At 41.3% G+C, this 21,643-nt stretch overlaps 1 long non-coding RNA gene across 1 annotated transcript; it reads right to left on the reverse strand.

Annotated features, from left to right (window-relative positions):
* Window positions 1–437: 437 nt before the first annotated feature.
* LOC110357370 (uncharacterized) lies at window positions 438–20,295 on the reverse strand. The gene is made up of 3 exons (XR_002411002.2): window positions 20,229–20,295; window positions 14,907–15,059; window positions 438–1,063 (listed from the first exon to the last, which is right to left on the reverse strand). It is a non-coding gene; the product is annotated as an uncharacterized LOC110357370 (long non-coding RNA).
* Between the last annotated feature and the right edge of the window lie 1,348 nt (window positions 20,296–21,643).

Here is a 21,643-nt window from a genome sequence, read left to right on the forward strand (position 1 = left end):
CGGGATCACAGGCTGATCCAAGATCCACCAAGGCAGTGATTGATGGACCCAGCTTTTCCCCTTCTCAGAAAGATCTCAGTGAAGAGACTGTTTTCTACGAGGAACAAGGTTTGAATAAGCCTTACTGTAATGAGTGCGAAAGAAAGGTAAATTCCCTTTTTTCTTTTTTTTTCTTTTTCTCACACAGATTCCTTCACTTTAGATTTTACTGAAGTTGTTACTTCAAACACCAGCATAACCCAGAATATGCTGGGGGGAAGCAGGTTCACTGATAACAAGTTGTTTTCCTTCTGGGATCCTTCAGAAGTGGTGTCTTTTACTCACCTATTTTCAAGTGGTTAGTTAAAGAGGCATAGTGGACTGGCCACTCATGCCACAGATTTTTATTACATTTACCTATTTTAGAAGTTTTGGCTCGTTTTTTGGTGCATGGAGCTAAAGCAAGACTTCTGCAAATCAGAGGAGGTTCCATTTGCAAAAACAATGTAGTGAAGAATATAAACAGAACAATATTACATGCGTTTGTGTAGAACAATACCTGGTGGTTATTTTGGTGGATTATAGACACGTGAATTGATATTGGAGCCTGTGGTGAATCTCTGCTCTAAGCCAGATGCCACAGTTAGTATCATGTGCCCTTGAGAGACACTGTGGAGACTGGTATCTCTTTCTACACTGAGATGGTACAGGATACCCTCACATCATTCCTTTTTTCCAGTTTACTTCTCACAGCAGAATTCCTGCTAGAAGCGAGAAAGATAGTTCATTCTCAGGGGTCTGTAGGCAATTTTTTTTCATGATAATCTGGACAAACAATACCTTGAACTGGTTGAAAACCACCATTTAATATATTGCTCAATTTATCACAACTGTAAGACTATGAAGAAAACATTAGATCATGTCCCACATAGCTGTGAGTTCATTACCCACATAGCCATGGTGCAAATTCTTTCATATGTCAAATTTGACATCCCTCATCGTCAGATTGTGCTTTTCTTGGGAGGGAGGCCAGAGTTGCTTTGGTTCTGATGTTGCTTGCTCACAGAAAAATCTATGTTGAATTCTGAAAGGAAAAAAAAAGAAAAAAAATAAAAAGAAATAAAAAAGAGGCATAGTTACTTTAATAGCCACATCACACTCTCAAAACAGCAACAGGTATCACCAGACTACAGTGTATCAGGATGACTGTTTGTATCAAAGGCAAAATTGATCAAATCAGTCACCAAGAACACTTCTTTTGGAAGTGCCATGTCCTCAGACCGACCAAGAGCTACCCATCTGAGCTCTCTAGATGTGACAGCCCCCCTTGTGACAACTGGGTGTGGCTCTGGCAATAACCTCTAGGAAAAAAAGATAATGCATGGGCACTTCAGAGAACAGTACCATACAGAGGGCACTCTGGTGGAACAGAAACATTTGGAAAATGCTCCCATCACTACCCACAGTTTCAAGTCTCTGCAGAATCCTTCTTCTCTAGTACGTGAGCTGAAAACATACTTCAAACATACATCAGCATCTTTCCATTCATTAAGGTATTTATGTAGAGGTAGGATCTGCACTTGAGTCTACCTTGAGGGAGTAATTGTGTGTTGCTAATGTAATGGCTAGAGCTGGTGATCCAAACAGCAGCATATGAAAGGTCAATATGCAGAATACAAGGTTGTGCGAAGCAGCCGGAGGAAAAACGGAGTCTGATTTAACAGAGTCAGAAGGAAGAAGGGAGGGCAAGGGCAGGGAATGAGAGAGTGACAAGATGACTTTTAAAAATGGGCCCTGCAGAGGTGAAAACAAAAACCTTAACTCCACCAATTATATACCGCTAACATCTTAAAGAGAAAGATAGTAGATAAAGGAAGAAAGGAACAAAACCGAGAATCGGAGCCAAACATTTAACTGATGTAAGTGGGTTCAGATTTCAGATGAGCTGTTTCCATGTACATCATCATGGAAACATGATGTGTATATCTCCATGGATGCTCTTAAAACATCATAGGCAATGGCATGCCTTAAAAGGCAAGTCATGGGATAAAAATCTGATCTCACGTACCCCAGTGAACATCCAAAAATGGTTTCTACCAAGTCCTCTGGCAGTGCATGGCACAAATGAAAGCAGGACTCAACTCACGTCATGTTTGCCACCATACATTGCGCTTTCTCATATGCCATCTGACAAATCCACATGACTGGATTCTACTAGCAATCAGAAAATGTCAGAACCCAGTGGAGCATTGTTACAGAGATTTATTTGATTTCTCACATAAATTTAAAATAGTATTATGTCTTAACAACAAAAGGTATCGGGCTAATTTTCTTGCCTTGAAACTGCCCAGTGGTCAGTTTTGTGTTTTTGTCACTGCTCTGAGGTGCTCTCATTCACTTTAATGTAAAATGACTTTGCTCATTCTTCCCTTGCTTCTAGGCAGATGTAAAAACTACATGTATCATTTGGGAAAATTAAAACAGGGTTAACCTGATTACTCGTCATTGTGGATGGGACCATTACAGCTAATATCATATACATAGTCACAAGTTAATGTATCATTTACTACAAATAGACCCAATTTTTTTATCCTTATAAAGAGACAAAAAGAATGCTATGGGTCTATGACAGTGGTAACAAAGTAACGTAGGAATAATAGACAAGAAAAAGAGAAATAAAACTTTGCCACTTTCTCCTTGTGCATGCTCCTTCTACTGATGTAGGTTTAAAACTACAAATGGTTTGAAGACCACGGTACCCTGCTGATTTATGTCACCCAAAGATCTGGCCTAGTATACTACCACTAATTTCAATGTTGTCATACTCTGCTGAGGCCACAGAAGGGCTGGCAAGAGGTGCTTTTTATGTACATGGAGTTTTATGAAGTACTCTGAGTTTCTTCAGGTCACAATTTTAAGTACTGCTGCATGAACCTATACCTCAAGAGGGAGGCAATTTACAGCAATTATATGGAAATCAAGATAGAGGTATCAAGCTAAATCTTGGCATGCCTGGGTCACATGGAAGTAGTTCTCCAAAAGCCCTTATTTCTGGCACAGTTCCAGTCTTGCAGTTGCCTGTTAGGGAATTTGGTATTGGGAGAGACTGTTGCTACAGCAATCTCCGAGGGACATTCCAGGAAATAGAAGCTACAGATGTGTTCAGAGGGGTCCTGGGCCACCTTGGAGATCTGCCATCCTGGGAGGATGGACCAGTCTGTCCATTCAGAGTCAGAGACCTGATGTCCAAGACAGTCTATTTATTGTATTGGCTGCATATGCCTCATCTGGATACAAACTGGAACACAGGAGGTTCCACTTAAATATGAGAAGAAACTTCTTCTCAGTGAGAGTAACAGAGCACTGGAACAGGCTGTCCGGGGGGGTTGTGGAGTCTCCTTCTCTGCAGACATTCAAAACCCGCCTGGACACCTTCCTGTGTAACCTCATCTGGGTGTTCCCTCTCCAGCAGGGGGATTGGACTGGATGATCTTTTGAGATCCCTTCCAATCCCTAATATTCTGTGATCTGATGGTAAACCTTAATGAAGTGTCTCTGTTACTGGCCATTCCAAACACTCAGAAAAAGTGCAGGTCTGTCATATCTATTACAAAGTGCAGTGTTACATTTTTAGATATAAGAACCATTTCTGACCAAAAATGTTCTTTCTCTAGTGTGTCTCAGGCCCACTGAGAGCTCTGGTTAGCCCTTCTCACTTTTAAATCTTTGACAGGTGAAGTTGTGAGAGCAATGTCATCATCTGGGCCTTACAGCTCCCATTTTCGAGGAGGGTGTTTCTTGCATCCACTGAGATTGTCTTTCTGGATCACAGGAAGCAAGAAAAGGATTTTTCAAAACAAACAAGCTAAACAAAACCCAGTCTCTTTATCCTTTAGCTGGAAGCCATTTCTTCTAAAGGAATCTCATCCAACAAGAGAGTAATCATAGCTGTGGCGCTGAGAGCAAAACAACAAGCAATTTCCTGTACTTTTGTCTTTCCCATTTTCCACAAGTGCAAATAGCTTCAATTGCTTCCTCAAAGTTTGATGAAATTCACAGTGTGGCCAGGGATTAACTACAAGGGAAATCTTTTTCTTCCCTCTTTGACTTCTGCTTTTTGGTAACCATTGAGCCATTCCACAGAAGTGTTGAACATCAGACCTAACTAATCACAGGCACAGAAACACAAGGAGAAAGGAAGAGGTGGTGGCAGGAATGGCCCACCTGAGATGTCACATCTGAAAGAAAGACTTTCCCCGTGGCTGGCCTCCCAGTGCTGTATGGGGTGAAGGAGCTGAGTCACGCTCTGAACACCAGAGCATGAGTAAGAAAGCTCAGCCTCCTCCGAAGCTTGGTTTTACTGGTGAGCTGGCAACATCAGCTCCTGTTCCCAGCCTAGCTCCCCTGAGTCGCTCTCGGCATGACTTCTTCTGCACTAGTCCTCTCTGTCCATATAGGTAGTCTCATCTGCCTGTGGCCAAGGCCAACCAGAGCCACATGCCGTCATGACTCAATGGTAACACTAATGAATTTGGCATGACTAAGCATTGGTAGTAATAACACCAGAAAACAGAGGAAGGGAAGAGGCCTGCAGGCGTTCTGCCTCACTTTCTCATACAGCATTGCCATAATGCATGAATATAGACTGACTTTATGAGTGGTGGAGGAAGAAAATGGGTAAGTATTATGTGTCCAGGCCCTGGTTTATCTGCTAAACTCCTTCTGCTGATTGAGGTCCTATATTTGAGAGGCCCAGTGCTGACCGGGAAACAGGCTCAGGTAACTTAAGAATGACTGTGATATAAAATACTTTTAGAACTGGAGTTTTCAAAGGAGGTAGGTTCCTGATGAAGTACAAAGGTTGTTGAGGAGTGCGTGCCTTGACATTCATGGCAGTTTCCAGGTTGGCTGGAGGGAGGAGACAGGTCCTGTCCCCAGTTTGTGGGCTTTTGCACCAAACCCTGAGTGATGCTGCTCTGAACCCGGTGGGTCTGTCTTTCTGAAAAACACCAAGAGCACTCTAGTTATGGAAAGCACATAAACTAAGCATGCTGGAAGGAGCAAATTTTGGCTCATTTGCTAATGTTTCTACTGAAAAGGTGACATTTTTCTGTCAGAGAATTAACATTTTTTCAGTGTAGGAAGAAGACCACCTGTCTAGTCTGTGCTGATTTACACTGCTCTAGTACTCACTATGACTTCTTTGTCAACAAACTCCACTGGGAAAGGATAACAAGTGGAGCATGTTCAGTGAGTAGTTTGGAACAACAGTGAGAAGAGATTGCAAGATTCACAAACCAAAAAGAGAGCAGCACTTCTTGAATAGCTTATTCACTTGGGTTTATCTGCTTAGTGAGCTGAGAGCAAATGTAGAGTCAGGGAAAGGTGCTGAGACCAAATAGGCAAAGTGCTAAGGAGATGGCAACAGACACAGCAGGGCACTCTTCCAGCTCGCTTGACAGCTCTGGGACCTTAACAAGGGGACCTTAGAGTAAGAACAGTGTTGTCTACAGACCATGAAAACTTCTCCATCCGTACCACCAGTGTATGGAAGAGCACTGCTTTGTTCTGGAGGTGAATTCTTTCTCAACAGCTCACCTAACCGCTGGCCTTTTTGTCAACACCATTAGACAACAGTTGGTAGAGCGGATGATAGATTGTAAGACAAGAGTTTGGGCAAGGCTCTGTTTGCCACTCTGTCCCCTTTTGCCAGCCTCCTTAGTGAAAAAGTTACTCTAAATGAGAAACTGAGTAGCACAAAATGACAGTGCTACCTACTCCATCCCATCTTCTTCTGCATGAGCTTACTGAATGGGTGAGAAGAATTATTTAGATGCATTGGCAAGTTTCCTTGATCTAGTGACCTTATAGGAGGCAAGCCTTCAATCTTCCCTAAGCTCTATGGATTATGAGGACAACAGAAAAACGGCACACGGTCTCTCCTGGAGCTCCCCCTTCTCCGATGCTTTCAATGCTTCCCTGCAACTGCCAGACCTCGGCTAGGGTTTTACATAGGGCACCCACTTTTTAGAAGTTCACCAGCACATGATGCAGATTTCTTTGAAAGAGCTTTTATTGCTCCACTATCAGTTGTCTGGCATGGAAAGAAAATTAGGTGAGTATTCACCTGCCCTTGAACATTGATTATTTAAATGCAGTTTCAACTGACTACAAAGTTCTTCACTTCTCAGCCAAATTATTCTGCAGAGTCACTTGCTCTACAGCTGCTGCATCCTCCTGCTCCTACATGGCAGCATTTCAGCAATATCTGGAGGGGAAGCATCTGCCTGTCACAGCATTACACTGAGCTTTGGGATTGTCCCAAGTGGCAGTCATTATATCACTGTATGGTGATATTATTAGTGTATTTTCATCCAGCAACAGCCAATGTCAGATTGTTTCATGATGTGTTCAACAGGCATCAACATTTCAAAAAACACCAGACAAATGTCTTTTTACTTGACCTCTTTAATGCAATGTCATAGATCATTTGCGTGTTTAACAGCTCTCAAAACATCGATGTGTGTGTGCTTACAAAATAGATATCTTCTCACTCCTTTTTTTCCTCTTTCAAGTGCCATGAGAAATTATTTAAGGAAGTTTTAATGAAATGCATCTGTCACTTAGGAAGATAAATAGCCATAGTATGGCTTTCCATTACTGGAAATGGCAGAATTAAATTAGAAAATTACAATCCTCAGCATCTTCCCTGACTTGTTTTTGCATAATGTGTTAGAAAATATGCCCACATAGGCAGAAAGCTGCAATACCAATGAAGCATGTCATAAAACAAGACCTCTTTTTATGTTTGTTTTGTAGTTTGCATTGGGGAATTTTCTCCTGTGGATGATTTTTGGACCTATTCATGGGCAAGGAGGCACAATTACTGAAGGGAACGTAACTAGAGTGACAAATAGATAAAAACCTCCTTCTTTTCCAAAACCCGAGCTCTGGACTTTGCTCTATGTTGTTATATGTCTACCAAGCCGAATGGGAAGACCATCATAGAGCGTATGATCCAGAGTGTGTAATTCCTCATATCCCAGCTAGAGGGCATCTCCTTTTCCACGACATGGAATAAAAATTAATTAAAATCCTTGAGGCCACACTCTGGATAACAGGAATAAATACTGTATTCTGGTTCTTAATAGCCAAAAGATGGCTATTAAAGGAGACATTTAAATGAACAGTGGGATGGTGTGAAATTGTCTGAAAAGATGCAATGGGTTCCTCTTAGTCCCTCATTAGCAAGCTGGTCTTTTTGTCCTCAGAAGCAGATTGTTGGTAATTGGTTTTGTCTTTTTAAGTGAAGAGTTAGACTCCTTAGGGGAAGCCAGAATGTGATTTGCAGCCTTTAGCCCTGCTGCTTATGGAAGCAAAGTTCTAACAACTGAAATAAGGGCACAGTAGAAAGTCCCTTGTGTTTCTCACCTGTACTTCCAGCCGGTAATGGAGGATGCATGCAGAACACTCATGTCCCACAGCCCTTGTTCCCACTCCACACGAGCAGCATATGCTCCTGCTCCCTGGCTCCTTTGACTTCCAACTCACCCAGCATTCTTCCACTTATTTTCTTGGTGTTTCTCTCTCTTTCCTTTTTTTCTGGCATGTGAATTTTGTGGTGTTTGCTGCACAGGAGATAGCTTCAGCAGAGATGAGTGCTTTACCAATACCTGCTATCCGAAGTTAAGTTTTTTCCAGGCACATTGCTAGTGAATCCTCACCCCTCACCTCCTGCATAAATGCTTTAACTACTGTGCATTTATTCAAAGCTGGTCAGCAATGCTGTAATGTCCCTCACCAGCTGGCGTGTAGCCCTCACACTACAGTTCATACTGAGCCCAGCGCTGTCTGTGCACATCAAGAGTGTTCAGCCAGGAGTCCCGCAGAAATTAGGAAGGACTGCCTGGCATCAGATCTCGTGGGCAGTCAAATGCAGATGCAAAGGCTGGTGTGAGCAGACAATTTTGTTCTAATGAATGAATGTAGCAGTTTATATAATGGAGAGAAATAATTTCCCTATCATATCTTAAAAAACTATGCTTATTTTTTTCCAAATGAAATTGATGTAAGTTTTGTTGTTCCTGTTCATTCCAACCTCCTAAACTCCTGAAACATCCCAATGATCCCTGTAAGAAAGAGGAGGGGGAGGGAAGGACAGGGGCAGGGCACTAACTGAAGGTCCAGATGTATTGGATAGCTTTTGGGAAATACCAGGGCTCTTTGAGATCAGGAGGCAAGCAGATAAAAACGTATGGGGCATGAAGATGGGCTTGTAGAGAGATGAGAGCATTTAAAGCCCCAGCTGCTTTCCTTTCAGCCTCATCTTAACTGAACTGCTCAGATAACAGCAACCCTGCATGAAGTAAATGCTGGCTATCCTAGCTTTGACCTTCAGGGATCCTCCAGGAGTATGGATGGGGATGCACATCACAAAGGAAGAAATACTCGGATTTGCATACCCAGATGACCAGGAACAGCATAGTTGATAAGCACAAGTAGCACCAAGGTCACAGAGAAACAGTATAAACAGTGCTCAGTGTGGCAAGTGCCTGGTCTCCAGCCAGGGATCAGTATTCGGTTCTTGCAGGTGGCAACACACTCCTGTAATGCTCCCAATTAATGGCAGAATTTTGTTTGAGCATTTACTTCCCAAGGTTAGCATGTCTTGCTGACCCTGGTAGTGGATGGCTTATCCTAGGAAGCTGTGAAATTTGGTTAAGCTACCTTTAAGTTACCTGGCACTGCTCTGTATGTTGTAAATAATCACGCAAAGATCAAACTCTTACAAAAATCTAGCCTTAACTCTATGGCCTTCTCTGCGACATATTCTACAGGTTCACAGCATCCTGTGCAGACAGGCATTTCTTTTCATTTTTTTTCTACATGTAATACCCTTCAGTTTAATCAAGTGACCACTTTGTCTCTGTCCCTGCATGCAATCTGGCCAGAGGTAGGATGAGAAACTTCTCCTCCATGCCTCCTGCCATCTGGAACAGGCTTGTCTGTCTCTGCTTCACTGGCGTTCCATTTCATTTGAAGTCTCAGCTGAAAACTTCTCCCTTCCCCATTACTTCTGTCTTCCTGCTCTGAAATGACACTACTGGTTTCTGTAAAGCAGTTGAGAAGTGGAGTTTGCATGACAGTCAGAATTTGAAGACTTAATCCTTTAACTTTTGCTTACAAAGACACATGTCTGTACTGGAGAAAATGGGCTCCTGTTGCAAGCAAAACCTGCAGGATCACGTGGATGTGCACACCAAGTGGACTTTCTTCTGGGATACATAAAGGAAAGAGTAAAGAATTTATTTAAAGCATTCCTAATTATAAGTGCTAACATCAGCTCCAAAGCACATGGGCTACAGAAATACTGTGACAGAGTATGCTGCCCCGGCACGGACCAGGGACCTGGGAACCAGCTGGCCCTGTGCAATTAGCCGATCAAGAAGATAAACGACCAGTGGGTAAGCTGCAGAAGCCACAGACAAGTTGTAGGAGGGAAATGGTCTTACATGCCAGATCCTGACACAGGTCAGCTTAGAGGGAAAGAGAAGCTGGCAGTAGTATCCAGAATGGGCAGAAAAACTAGGATTTTTTCAGAGGGAAAGGTAGGACTGAGTTTTGCGTAAGCCTTTTTTAAAACTCCACCTTGCAAGAAACTTCAGCATGATGGTGCCGGGCTGGAAAATGAGTCCAACTGTCTTGTAAAAATGCTGGCAATTTATGAAAGGAAAATTACATGGAAAACTGACCCTGAGGTATGGACATGGCCTTCCTTTACACAGTGTACTTACAGCGGACCTTGGAGGGGAAATGCGCAGTTGACTAGTGATGATGCGGAACGATTACTGCCTGTGGAACAGCTACGTGGCCTTACTCCACCACCCTTGCACAACACAGAACACTTTTCACACCCCATCACAAATTTCAGATTGTTGTCAAAGCCTTTTAGCTGTCATCTATGACAGAATGAAAGCAAGAGATTGACTGTGTCAATAAGATTTTGGATGTAACAATATTTAGGATATGCTAGATTAAATTCTCCAGTGGTCTTAGGTGATAGACAAGTAAGTGCCCTTCAGTAAAAAGCTGAACTAGGAGGAAATTACCTACTGACATCAGATCTGGCAATGAGTAGAAACCCAGGTTATGGTAACATAATCTAAGCCACCTGGAAGATTTTAATACTTTGAGGAATGCCTGTGCACCTCTCTCTACTTTCTCCCTTTGTGGTTAATCCCTGACACTTCAGGGTAAAACAAAAGAAGGAAAAAAAGCTCAAAACGCAAAATTATGTATGAAGTGGAAAAAGATTCTTCCTATCCCTGGCAGGTAATCAGCAGAAGCTCCAGAACATGGAATAAATTTTATGTAAATATATAGAGTAAACAACACCTTCTACAAATAGTTGATGAAGTCTTTTTTTCAAACCCATTTGGTTATTCAAGGACTCATATCACAAGTTTAAATTGAAGTTCTTTGCCCATCACTACTCTATTTGAAAGGCTATTGCAGAATGTCATTCTTCCGATGGTTCAAAACCTTCCCCCAGCTTCCAATCTAAATTTATTCATAACCAATTTATATCTATTTCATCTTGTTCCAGCATTATCCTTTAGGTTAAATAATTCTTCTCCCTCCCTGATATTTACTCCTTGATGTATCTATAAAGCATCATTATCTCCCGCCTCTAGTCTTGTTTCACTAGGCTAAACAAACAAAGCTCTTTTTATCTCTTTTTGTAAGATAGATCTACTGTTCCTGAACTCATCTTTGAAATATTTCTCTGTACACCTTCTAATTTCAGGGTTTTTTTGAACAGAGGTGGCAGGAACGGCAGTATCTGAAACGAGGCCTTACCAATACTGTATATGGTATTTCCCAGTCTCTACCAGCCAGCCTCATGCACCCTAGAATCAGACGAGCTTTTCATCACTGTATTGCACTGACAACTCCTGGTCACCTGGCACTGGAATAGAAGCACAGGTTGTCTACATGGGTAGTACATTATTTTGGTGTGATTTGCTTGAATGTCAAAGGATACATATGTCAGGAAGATGGAAGTTCTACTTTCTTCTGTGACAGATCTGTTTTATGCAGAGCAGTGCCCAACAGAAATATTTTAGGGAAAATTTGCAGAGTGAAAATTTCCATTCTCCCTTCACATGAATACAACACATGTCTAAATTGGAGGCCTAACTCCTAAGAGGACCTAGTAAGCAAACACAAAGAGACAAAGCTATTTTGGACCCAGCTTTGCTGAAATGTGGGATTTTCTGACTTGTTTTGTTTTAATTAAAGTAACTTTAGAGAAAGATAAAAAGCAAAGATTTGCAAGTCTGAAGCCAGTGGAAATAAAACAGTCACAGAAGTCCTAATCTCCAGGGGCCTTGTCTTGACTTCAGGAGGGGCTGAGCTTACTCTGCACCTCTCTGGATTAGGGCCTGAGGAAAGCAAACAATCTTCCTGCCAAGGACAGTGTCTTTATGGGCTCTTTTGTGCCAAGCGCAGAATGCAACAGAAGCTTAAACTACTTGTAAACAAGCAAATATGCAAGAAAAGTGTGCAATCATTTGTTGAGGGTAGTAACAGAAATTATTATATAGGAAAGAAGGTTTCTATTTTATTTGTTTATATATATTTTAAGTTTATAAAGTGATCAGTAAAGGATACACTGAAATGGTGCAATTCAACACGTGATTAAAATATAGCTATTTCTTGTTTCAGTAGGATTTTCTCATTTTCTTGCTTGAATGTTCATCCAACTATGTACTATAGGCAAGCCAAATACTGAATGCGGTGGTTAAAAAATGTTCAAGAACCTCTCAGCACTTCTACTGAATGGTGTGAGCATTCTGCATGGCCAGAGCCTGCACTGGCATGTGAAAATAAACTTCTTCACACTGTTTGTACTGAAGTTTGATGCAGGTAATGACAACACAGAATCAGATCCCTTCTTTATGCTAAGAGTTCGGAAAAGACAAAACAGATCTCATACTTCATGAGGTTGTGCACAGGAGAGCAGCTGCTCTAACTGTTGTGCCACTTCAGGGTTGGACACTTTTTTGTTCGAACATTGCACTTGTTTAGAAATGCAGATTTAGGTCAGTCAAAATCTGATTATGAACTGATGTTGATATTAAATTTGTTAGTAACAGACATTTCTGAGTGAAGGCTAAAATTGTTTGTTTGCTGTTTCCCAAAGGGGAATGTTTCATTAAAACATTTACACCTAAATTTTTAAATAGAAGGACAAACTAATACAACCTAAAAACAACCTTCCATTTTATTTGACTGAAAATGATTGATGGGAGGAAATGGAGGAGTGTGTATTTCATGTTGGAAAACTATTCTCCTTTCTTTGCCTGTTTGTTTCAGGTCTGAACAAATCAAACCACTTTCTGATATTTTGGTTTGGCTACTGCCCTTGTTCCTCAGGACCGCCAATAAGACTCAGAAGACCTGCAGAACAGTCTACTGTGATTGTACTTACTTGCTTCCAAAGTTGATGTCTGAGGTTTTGAGAGGAAGCCACAATTTCCTTTTTAATAGACCTTGATGCATTTTTGTGACATTATTTTGTTTCATCACCCTTTGAATCCATTTAAGCTTTTGGTATACAGAAAGCAATCTGGACAAAGCGCTACCTGCATTCAAAAAGCCACTAGACAAATTCATGGAGAAAAAAACACGCTCCATTCTTGCTGCCCCAGTGGACAAAATGTAACTGAGAACCAGGCCCAGTGTCACTCCCAACCTTAGTCTCCCATGACTTCTCACATCTTTGCAAAGTGTGATATGAATTAATACTTGTAACAGTCTCTCAACTATATACCATGTATATAAAAGTGATCCCAGCTCATTTTCAAGACAGAGAATTAAGATTCAGTAAGACTACATGACTGACCCATTGTTCATTAACAATTAATTTGTGAAGTGTAAACGATTAATTGCAAGCTCCTGTCTTCCTTTCACCTGGCCAGAATGTTTCTATCATATTGTAGGGAATAGACCATCAACAAACCTCTCCATCAGAAATCTGTAATCCTTTGCTGGTGGTTTGCTTGGCAGGCTCTATGGATACTCTGGGACATTGTCCAAGAAGGGCCCAAAGAAATTAATTGTCTTCTAGCCTGTTTTGAAATATAGGTCAGCCTTTCACAACTGTGGTAAAGCAAAGACAACCTTAATCAGCTAGCACAGCCAGTAAAACCTAGAAAAGGTGGAGATATTCAGGCTCTCTCATTGAGCATCTTCCAAGGCAAAATAACATTCTGACTGCCCTGGAGGGGGCATTAACTTAAAAAAAATAATAATCACAGAAACCAACTATCTCGAAGTCAATAAACTCATTGATTTGTCTAGGACGCTTTTTTCTACCCTCTCCTACTCTTTCAACCTCTTTCTTCCTAGCTGCCCTTCAATTCCCAAATTATGAAGCCATTTTTAAAAAAACCTAGAAACTGAACTAGAAATGTTAACTGACTCGATCAGAGAAAAATTAACACAGAGTTCATAAACTCCAGGTTCCCTCTCCAACATTCGAATCACCAAATCAGCCCCTCTCTGGAATGATTAAATCATCATATGGGGATGATGCAGACAGCTCTGCTGTTGATGTGGTTCTGATAAAACTTGCTCTTTAATCCAAAACTAGACTTCTAATTCTCCTGGCCCCAGTGTGCTGCCTTTGCAGGGAAGCAAAGTCACCCCATTGGGACAGAGTATTCCTCCTCTTACGTTCTTACAGGGCTGTTTGGCAGTAGCCCAGAGATGTTATCTAGTGGCTTTTCCACCTGTGTGTACATGAATGTACATCTGCTTGGCTTATTTGTAGAGCATTTCACAGCGAATTTGCTTCTTAGAACCCATTCTTCATCGTATTAGGGAAATAGCGAGTTAATTTTTAACCTCCTCCCACTGAGAGATTTAGTAAGTCTTTATCTCCTTGATGCAAATTCACAGCACCAGTGTCAGAAAAGATGATCATCAGCACTTATTTCCTGGGTGACTTCAGAAATATCAAGACAAACTGTACTTATTTAAGGGTACATTTCTCAGTCCTCTCAGGCTTTTCTGCTGTCTTAACATCAGCAGCCATTTAACCACTCTATAAGCTTTCAGTATTTTTCCTAACTTAGTATAAGCAAATATTGATCGTGACTAAGATAGTAATTGAGTTCATTCATGATAATAGATGGTCTATTGGCTGCACCCGTTAAAGCTTTTTTAAAAGCAAGAAACAACTTTAACTGCGTGGAGAGACATGAGATGATATTGCAGCAGATTGGAACCTATTAATAACAGTAAATTCAAGGTTTACCCTAGCTTGTTTATGCTTGTTAGTATTAAGGCTTCACATGGAATAGAGAGATGACTAAAAGGGGCATTCCAGACAGAATGGTAGCCTGATTATGCAGCTTTTATAAAACAACCTCTTTAATCAGTAAGAACTATCCTCATAAAGAGCCACAGAACTTTCTTGAGAAGAATCTGTTCTCGATTGTTTTTTCCTCCATTACCTGAAAGATCTGGAAATTTGTTATTTGTTTTATGTTTTTGTTTGCCATAGGAACAGAGGACCAGAAGGGATCACCAAATTCCTGTAAGTTAGTGCAGAGGAAGTTTGTACACAGTTTATGAAGTTCTAGTGTCTGTGACTACTTGAAAACCCAAAGCAGTTGCAAATATGTTTCTGTGTCTCCATGAATTATTTGAGGGGCTTTTGTAAGCCCAGACCTTCAAGCTATTAACAAAAAGCTTCTTCAGACTAATAATAGTGGCTGGCAGATGTATCTCAGTACCTCTCAAACTTCAGTAAACTGTCACCTTGGTACACAGGCAGAGAGATCATTTTTGTAAATATCCAAGCAGAAATAACTTGCCAAAAAGACAGGATTAGTAATCTAAGGATGAGGGTAGCATACCTCTTTCATATATTATTCCAGAACCGCAGAGTCTTTCTTCAGTCCTCAGCATCACCAGTGCTTCAAGGAAAAGAGCTGCTGAGCTTCCTCAGCTTTGTCCTGGAGTTCTGTGGCCCTGATGGCACAGCTCCTCCTTTTTACATTCCAAAGCACCTGTGAAACAGTACCAGATTAGGATGGTGGGATTTCATAGCCATGCTGCACCAAAAGAAATGGTGAAACAGATCTCTGGTTTCTTCAACCTGTTATCTACACTGGATATTGTCCAAAATCAACTGCTTCATTAAAATTGGCAGACATGTGAAGAGGACTCTTGAGGACAGTTTCCATTGCACTCTGCAATATACAGAACTTCCTATTTTTGTGGATTTACAATGAAATGAAATATTATATTTGTTACGGGGTCATTCCATTTTTTTTTTTTAATAAAAAACCCATCCTGTGTTTGGCAGCATGCCTGAACCTGACATCAGCAACATCTGGGAGTGCAGAGTAACACCTCACAGATGCTGAGCAACAATCTCACTGAAGCCAATGGGAAAAGCGTTTGTTCATCGCCTATGAAAATTAGGCCCCTGGCCAACATTTTTCCATTTCAAGTTAGACACTACCATTACTAGTGAGTATCAAAAACATGTTCCAGATATATCTGCAACAGCATTACATTTTTCATATATGAAAATCTTCTGCAGTAAAGTGTAACTGTCCCTTTTATCCAACCTGAAACGTTCAGAGCAAAGGCAAATGGATATTTGACAGATTTGTCACACAGAAAGGTAATATCCCCACAACTCTCTTTAGGAATTCCTGGCACTCGTCCCGATCCCCACAGCAGCTGAGGGTGACCTTACAGCCATTGGACAGTCACTGAGTTTTGGGGAAATATTATTTTAGGAAATTAACGAGAAAAAGCAACCCCTAAGTGCAGTCGGTTCATCTTCATTAAGCAGTTTGCTGATTCTGCTGTCAGCCCTAAATATCAGCTTACCAGTGGACTGAGAAGTCCACTCCCTAAAGCCTCCTTGCATATGCACTTACTGTTCATTATTTCTCTTGCAATGCTTGACTCAGCATTAAATTAGCCTCACAGACAGAAGGTGAATAGCTGTGACTATTTTTTGCTTTGAAATGGGAAAAATCATGCTTCTGTGATAACACAACAAACATCAAACAAAATGATTGCATGTATACACCTGCCTGAATTTAAGGTCACAGTACACCTCTCAGGAAAGGTCATTTTCTCTCCATTTGCAGTAAGATAAGATGTGGCCTATGATCCTAACATAATAATCCGAAGAGCCTCAGTGAACTTCTTCCATTTCCACAGGATGAAATTTAAGTGTTGTTGCCTATAAGGCATTCAGAAATTGTTTCAAAAGCCACTTATGTGCTAAGCCACAAGCCTAGAAAGCAAACTTGAAATATTTTATTCACAGTTTTTGGGGGAGGGAGTACGTCTGTGTACTAAGGAGGCAGTCTGGCTGAGGCTCTGAAAGAGCAAAACCACAAATGCTTGGGTTTTATGTGAAATGCAGTCCAGTGTAACTTGGCTACAGAGTCTGGTGTTCAAGTGGAAAAGTAGAAAAGTCCCAGACAGGTGATGCAAAAAGTCCACGTATCAGCAGGAGCCTTGAAAGCCATAGAGCATGACAACCCAGGCAAAATTCAGGAGAATGTCAGGCACATGAAGTTTGGAGAGGAGAGAGGAAGGCAGTATAACCCCTGTGAGAGGCAGACTAGCTGAGGGAGAAGGAATATAGCTACACAAGAGGGAAAAGCCGTCCAATCCTCAAGAGGATTCCTGAGCACCTCAGAAGCTGAAGAACCTACCACAGCAGTAAGGGAATGGAGGCAGAGAGATGTACACAATATTTTATTATTTTCTTGCATACATCGGTGCTTAAACTAAAAAGTGATTGTGCTTCTAAATCTTTTCATAAGCATGTCTGTAGGTTTTAACCAGATGCTTAACTAAAAGCCTGAAGAAGTGAATTGTAAATCCAGAGCACCTACAGGGAAAATCCTTTAAGCTACAAAGGGATTAGCATGAGACCTGGGGACTCAGATAAACTGAGCTACAAGTTGCTCTTGCTCTGCAAGGTTCAGAGACAGACAACCTGTGTCCAAAACTTCATTGGTTCTGCACTCTATTCAGATAAATGAATTTGGGAGAAGGCAAGACCCAACTAGGAGCTGCCTAATGAGCACCTGGGCAGCAAGAGCTCTTGCCAGTGTGAAAGCAAGCCACACCAAGAGCTTTTCAGAGAGGCCTTCTTTCTGGGACTTGGGTTTGTATCAGCCAGCACAGGATCACACTAGGTGTATTACACTATGCTGAAATGTTTTTGACTTCTTGCTATAGCTCTTTTGAATTAACGTGGTCAACTGAGTCCTCTTGGAGAAACTGCTTCCCAGACAGAGAGTTCCTCTACAAGATTCTTCAGTATCTGTGAAACGGGAATGTTGTAGGTAGCTTGACTGCTCTTGAAATTTCAACCATCACTTCAAATGCCATAAAATTGGCCTTTTCCCTCTTGTGAGCACAATTCACTTGAGGGCACTGAAGCAAGGCAAGTTCATATTTGTGCCTGTATATTGCTTGTTCAGGTGATGAGGGAAGAAACCACGCTTCATTGGTGATGTGTTTGATCCTATGTGGTATGAAAAACACAACACGGACTGCACAAACATGATGTTTAGCAGCTTTTATGCTTATGCTTTATAACCTCTCTTGTGCACACCAGCGTCCAAAGGGACATAAATTCTGGTTCAGATTTAAAAGCAGATCCCTGCATTTATGCAAGGTGGGGCAATCAGAATTACAGGAAAGGCAATGCTGTCAAATGCCCTCGTGCTATTTTCCATAGCGCTAAAAGTAAGATGACACCAGATCTCTCTCTCTCTCTTTGTTTAGAAATGAGAATGGCACTCTCCCCTATTATAAACACGGTAACTCATCTTACTCAGTTTTTTCCCAAAATGTGCTTTATAGGGTGTTTTTTTCCCATTTTATAGCCTGACACATTTTCAGCATTGATTTGTTTGTTTTTCTTAATGGGCAAAACTGTGGTACTGATGCACCCTGGTGCTGGGCGATATTAACAATCAGTGGTTCGTGGCTGACACTTGAAAGTGCCTGCGTTAAGTGATGGATTAAACTTGTCATTCAAAAGCTCCATCCTGCTTTTATCTGTGGCATGTTCTGTCCTTGATAAAGATTCTCACCAAATAAGAAAAAATGCTTTGAGTAGTCAACAAGAAAAGAGGAGAGATGAATCTGGATGAAAGTGAGAAAATATTTCATACAAGTGATGACTCATCTATTTTTATTTTCTGAGTGTAATTCCAGGGATGTGTAGAAAGCTGTGAGTAGGGGATACCCAATGAAAAAGAAGCAGCTTGGCTGGAATTGAGTACCAAATTTGCAATCAGGCTCTTAATTAGAACACAAACACTGTCAAATAGTAACATTATCACCTATAATTGGTCCAACTGAAAGAACCACTAATTGTGACATTAGCAGCCAGAATGCTTTCAGGCAGGATCTCTGTTAAAATGCAAACACACTAATTGACACGATGAGGAAGATGAAAAAAAAAAGAAGGTAATAAAAGAGGCTATTATGCTTTATCTTGGCAAATGGAAGGCTACTTTAGAAACACTCAACAGCCAAAGAAAGGGCAGGTAGCTTAAGCAAAGCAGTGAATGAAATAATGAGCGTTGTTGATTCACTGCCTTTGTCTCAGGGAGCCAGAGCGATTACAAAGTGATGAGCAAGAGCCAGAATCTACTTACTGCCTCATTAGTGTAAATTCAAAGTAGCTTCTTTGAAGCCAGTACGGTTGAGATTTACAGGCTTTCAGATTGGGACCCTCAATTACAAGCCCTGGATCAAAGCTTGGTTCTTCCTGGGACTCTAGGCAGCAAGGCAGAGAGTAAGGAAATCAACCTAGGCCTTTCATAAATCGGATGCAAGTCGATCAGAATTATTCTGCCCAACTCAAGCGAGAAAAGATCGGCTGAAGTAAAGGTTGGGCTGTCAACTGGATCCCATTGGTCTAGCACACCTGTCAGGCAATTTAGCTCAGAAGGCTTCAGAAGCAAGACCACACCGTGTAAAGGAACTATGACTACTTCTCCATGAAGCATACTATCTTCTTAAACAGTTCCAAACACAATGTATATCACCATATTCCATTTGCCAGTTCCCTCTGTATTCTTTGTGCTGAGCTAACATGTCTAGATACATAAAATTCTATCTGGGACATGTCCCCATCCCCATCTCTCTCTTTGAAATATTTGTTGTGTACAGACAGTCTGCTTTGAGGCTTTGCCACTGCACCTTGCATCTAACATATCCCCAGAGTACAGATAACTGATGACTTGGATTGGGAACTCAGGGGGAAAACATAGATGGTGTCTCCCTCTGTTCTGTATACCACCAGAAGTGCCTATACTCAGTAGCAGCTATTTCTTCCCCAAATCTAACTGAAGAGCACTGTTCTTACATACTATGTCTTTGCTGATAGCTTGGCTTAGTTCCTCAACAATATTTTTCTCCTTTTGCTTTGCTGACACTCTAATGCTCCTGTCGAAATTGCTGTCTCCCCGTTTGGCTGTGAGTGAAACCTTCCCAAGGCAGTGTTGCCGAAGGAGCTGATGCTGTTTACATTCTCAGCTAAGTATAAGCAGAAATGTTAAAACAAAGCAATTTCTGATGCTTGCTCAGTCTATTATATAACCATCTTCCTCTCATGGTACTCCAGTTTCCAATAGTCTCCTTACTGATTCTGAGGCCGCGTGGTATTGCTCAGCTCTATTATGCTAGTAATATTTCCCATGAAGTTCTGGCAAAGGTTTGCTAGAATTTGAATACATGAAATGTACTGGGCCTTTTCCAACACCTACACAGTTGCAATTAGAGCCTCAACAGGTAATACAGTTTTCCTGGCATAAATTTTTTAACGTTTGAAATTTGTGAGTCTTTTATCAGCAGAATTTGCCTTTCAGGGGTGTCACTCCCTCAGTTCTTGCACACCACTAAGCTGCCACTGAAGTCCGTCTGGCATGTTTTCTTTCACTTTTTTGCTGGTGCTGAAATGTTGACCTATCAATGTGACTTTTTTCCTGCATTGTAAAGATTAGTAGTGTATTTAATCCCCCCTCCCTCATCCTTTGAGACTTCCTTGGTTTTCCTCCACTTTTCAAAATGAATTGCCAGTACCAGAGTCAATTCATTAGCTAAATTAAAAACCTGGGAAGCATATTGTAGAGATCTGCTGATCCTAACCTATCATGGAGTTGAACAAAGTATTTCCCTACCTGGCCTTCATTAGTAGCTGTATTGGCCAGGCTTCTCTTCCTTCCCAAATGTCCAAACCACTCTTTCTGTTAAAGACCAATTAAAAAAGGAGATAAAAAGGCAGGCCAGCAACTCAACCGTTGGAGATCCCTCATTGATTTCCTTGCCTCTCTTCCCACACTAATGGGTCCATTTTCACTTTTTCAATGTATTAACAGCTGTTCCTATTTCATTTAAAGCCTATTAATAAAGACACCTCTTAATCTCAGTTTTCAGTTCTAAACTTCTTGTGTTTTGTGGGAACAAAACAAGGTAATACAGTGGGAAAAGTACACATCAACATACTTTGATGTACTACCTAATTTCCTTGGGGCTGCTAAATAACAGTCTGTTACCTGCCATGACAGTCTCAGAACACTCTTTTTTTATTTTTCCCCGAGCACAGGCAGATCGTTTCATTGAGTGCCGTGTGTGGTTCAGGAATGGAGGGCTGCATCACCACCCAAATGCAGGCAAAGACCACACTGACTTTGTCTTGTCTGCAGGCATCTCAGGGCTTTTTCCATATTGTTCCCAAGGGAACGTCCCCTAGACAGGTGGCAGAGTCACTTGGGTCTGTACAGCGCCCACACCAGTGACACTGCCCAGAAACAAATGCCTTTACTCCAGGGTCAGGCACATCACAAAACCTTCTCCTGCTCAACAGCTTTTTTTTTGGCAAATGTAGTAGAGAAGGCTGAGAAGATAGAGTGGCTGCTTCAGCTTTAAGAGATAGAACCCACGAATATGAATGGGGAGCGTGGGAGAAGGCTGCAGTGTGCCACCACACATTTTTGATCTTATTATGTGGAAAGATCAGAAAGGGAAATTTCTAGATGTGCTAGTCTGACTGGGGCCAACTTTGACTTCACACTTAAGATGAAGGTTAGTAAGGTGCCTGTATAATTTCCAGGATAAAGAGTAAACTTGAGAAGACGTGGGTCTTGCTAAAGCAAGATGCTGGGCATAAAGGAATTTAGTAAATTGTTCTGTTCCTGGTAGCCGAGTTGAAAATCTGAACTGTGTTCTGGGTCTACCCAGTTACAGTCAATGGGAGACTTACCACTCACCAAAACGATCTCAGCATTAGGCTTGAAATGACCGAATTCCAGGGGGAAATACTGAGAACTGAAGAAATCCCACAGCGTCAGCTTCATTTGTTGGAAATCCGATCTGTGCAAGCAGGAAAACAGCCCACAATAAACTGTTTGTAGAGATTTTTAGAATATTTCCTGTGCCCACCATACTGTTTTCTGCAATAATTGTCTTTCTTCTCACTAACATGTGGTATGCAGGTGGAGCATGATGGTAGACCAAAATAATCTGGTGAAGAGGGCAGGTTTGAGGACATAGGTCTCAGTCCACATGGATATGACTAACCACTGGAGTAAAAGAA

Source organism: Columba livia, chromosome 3 (genome assembly GCF_036013475.1).
Source record: "Columba livia isolate bColLiv1 breed racing homer chromosome 3, bColLiv1.pat.W.v2, whole genome shotgun sequence".
Lineage (NCBI taxonomy): Eukaryota > Metazoa > Chordata > Aves > Columbiformes > Columbidae > Columba > Columba livia.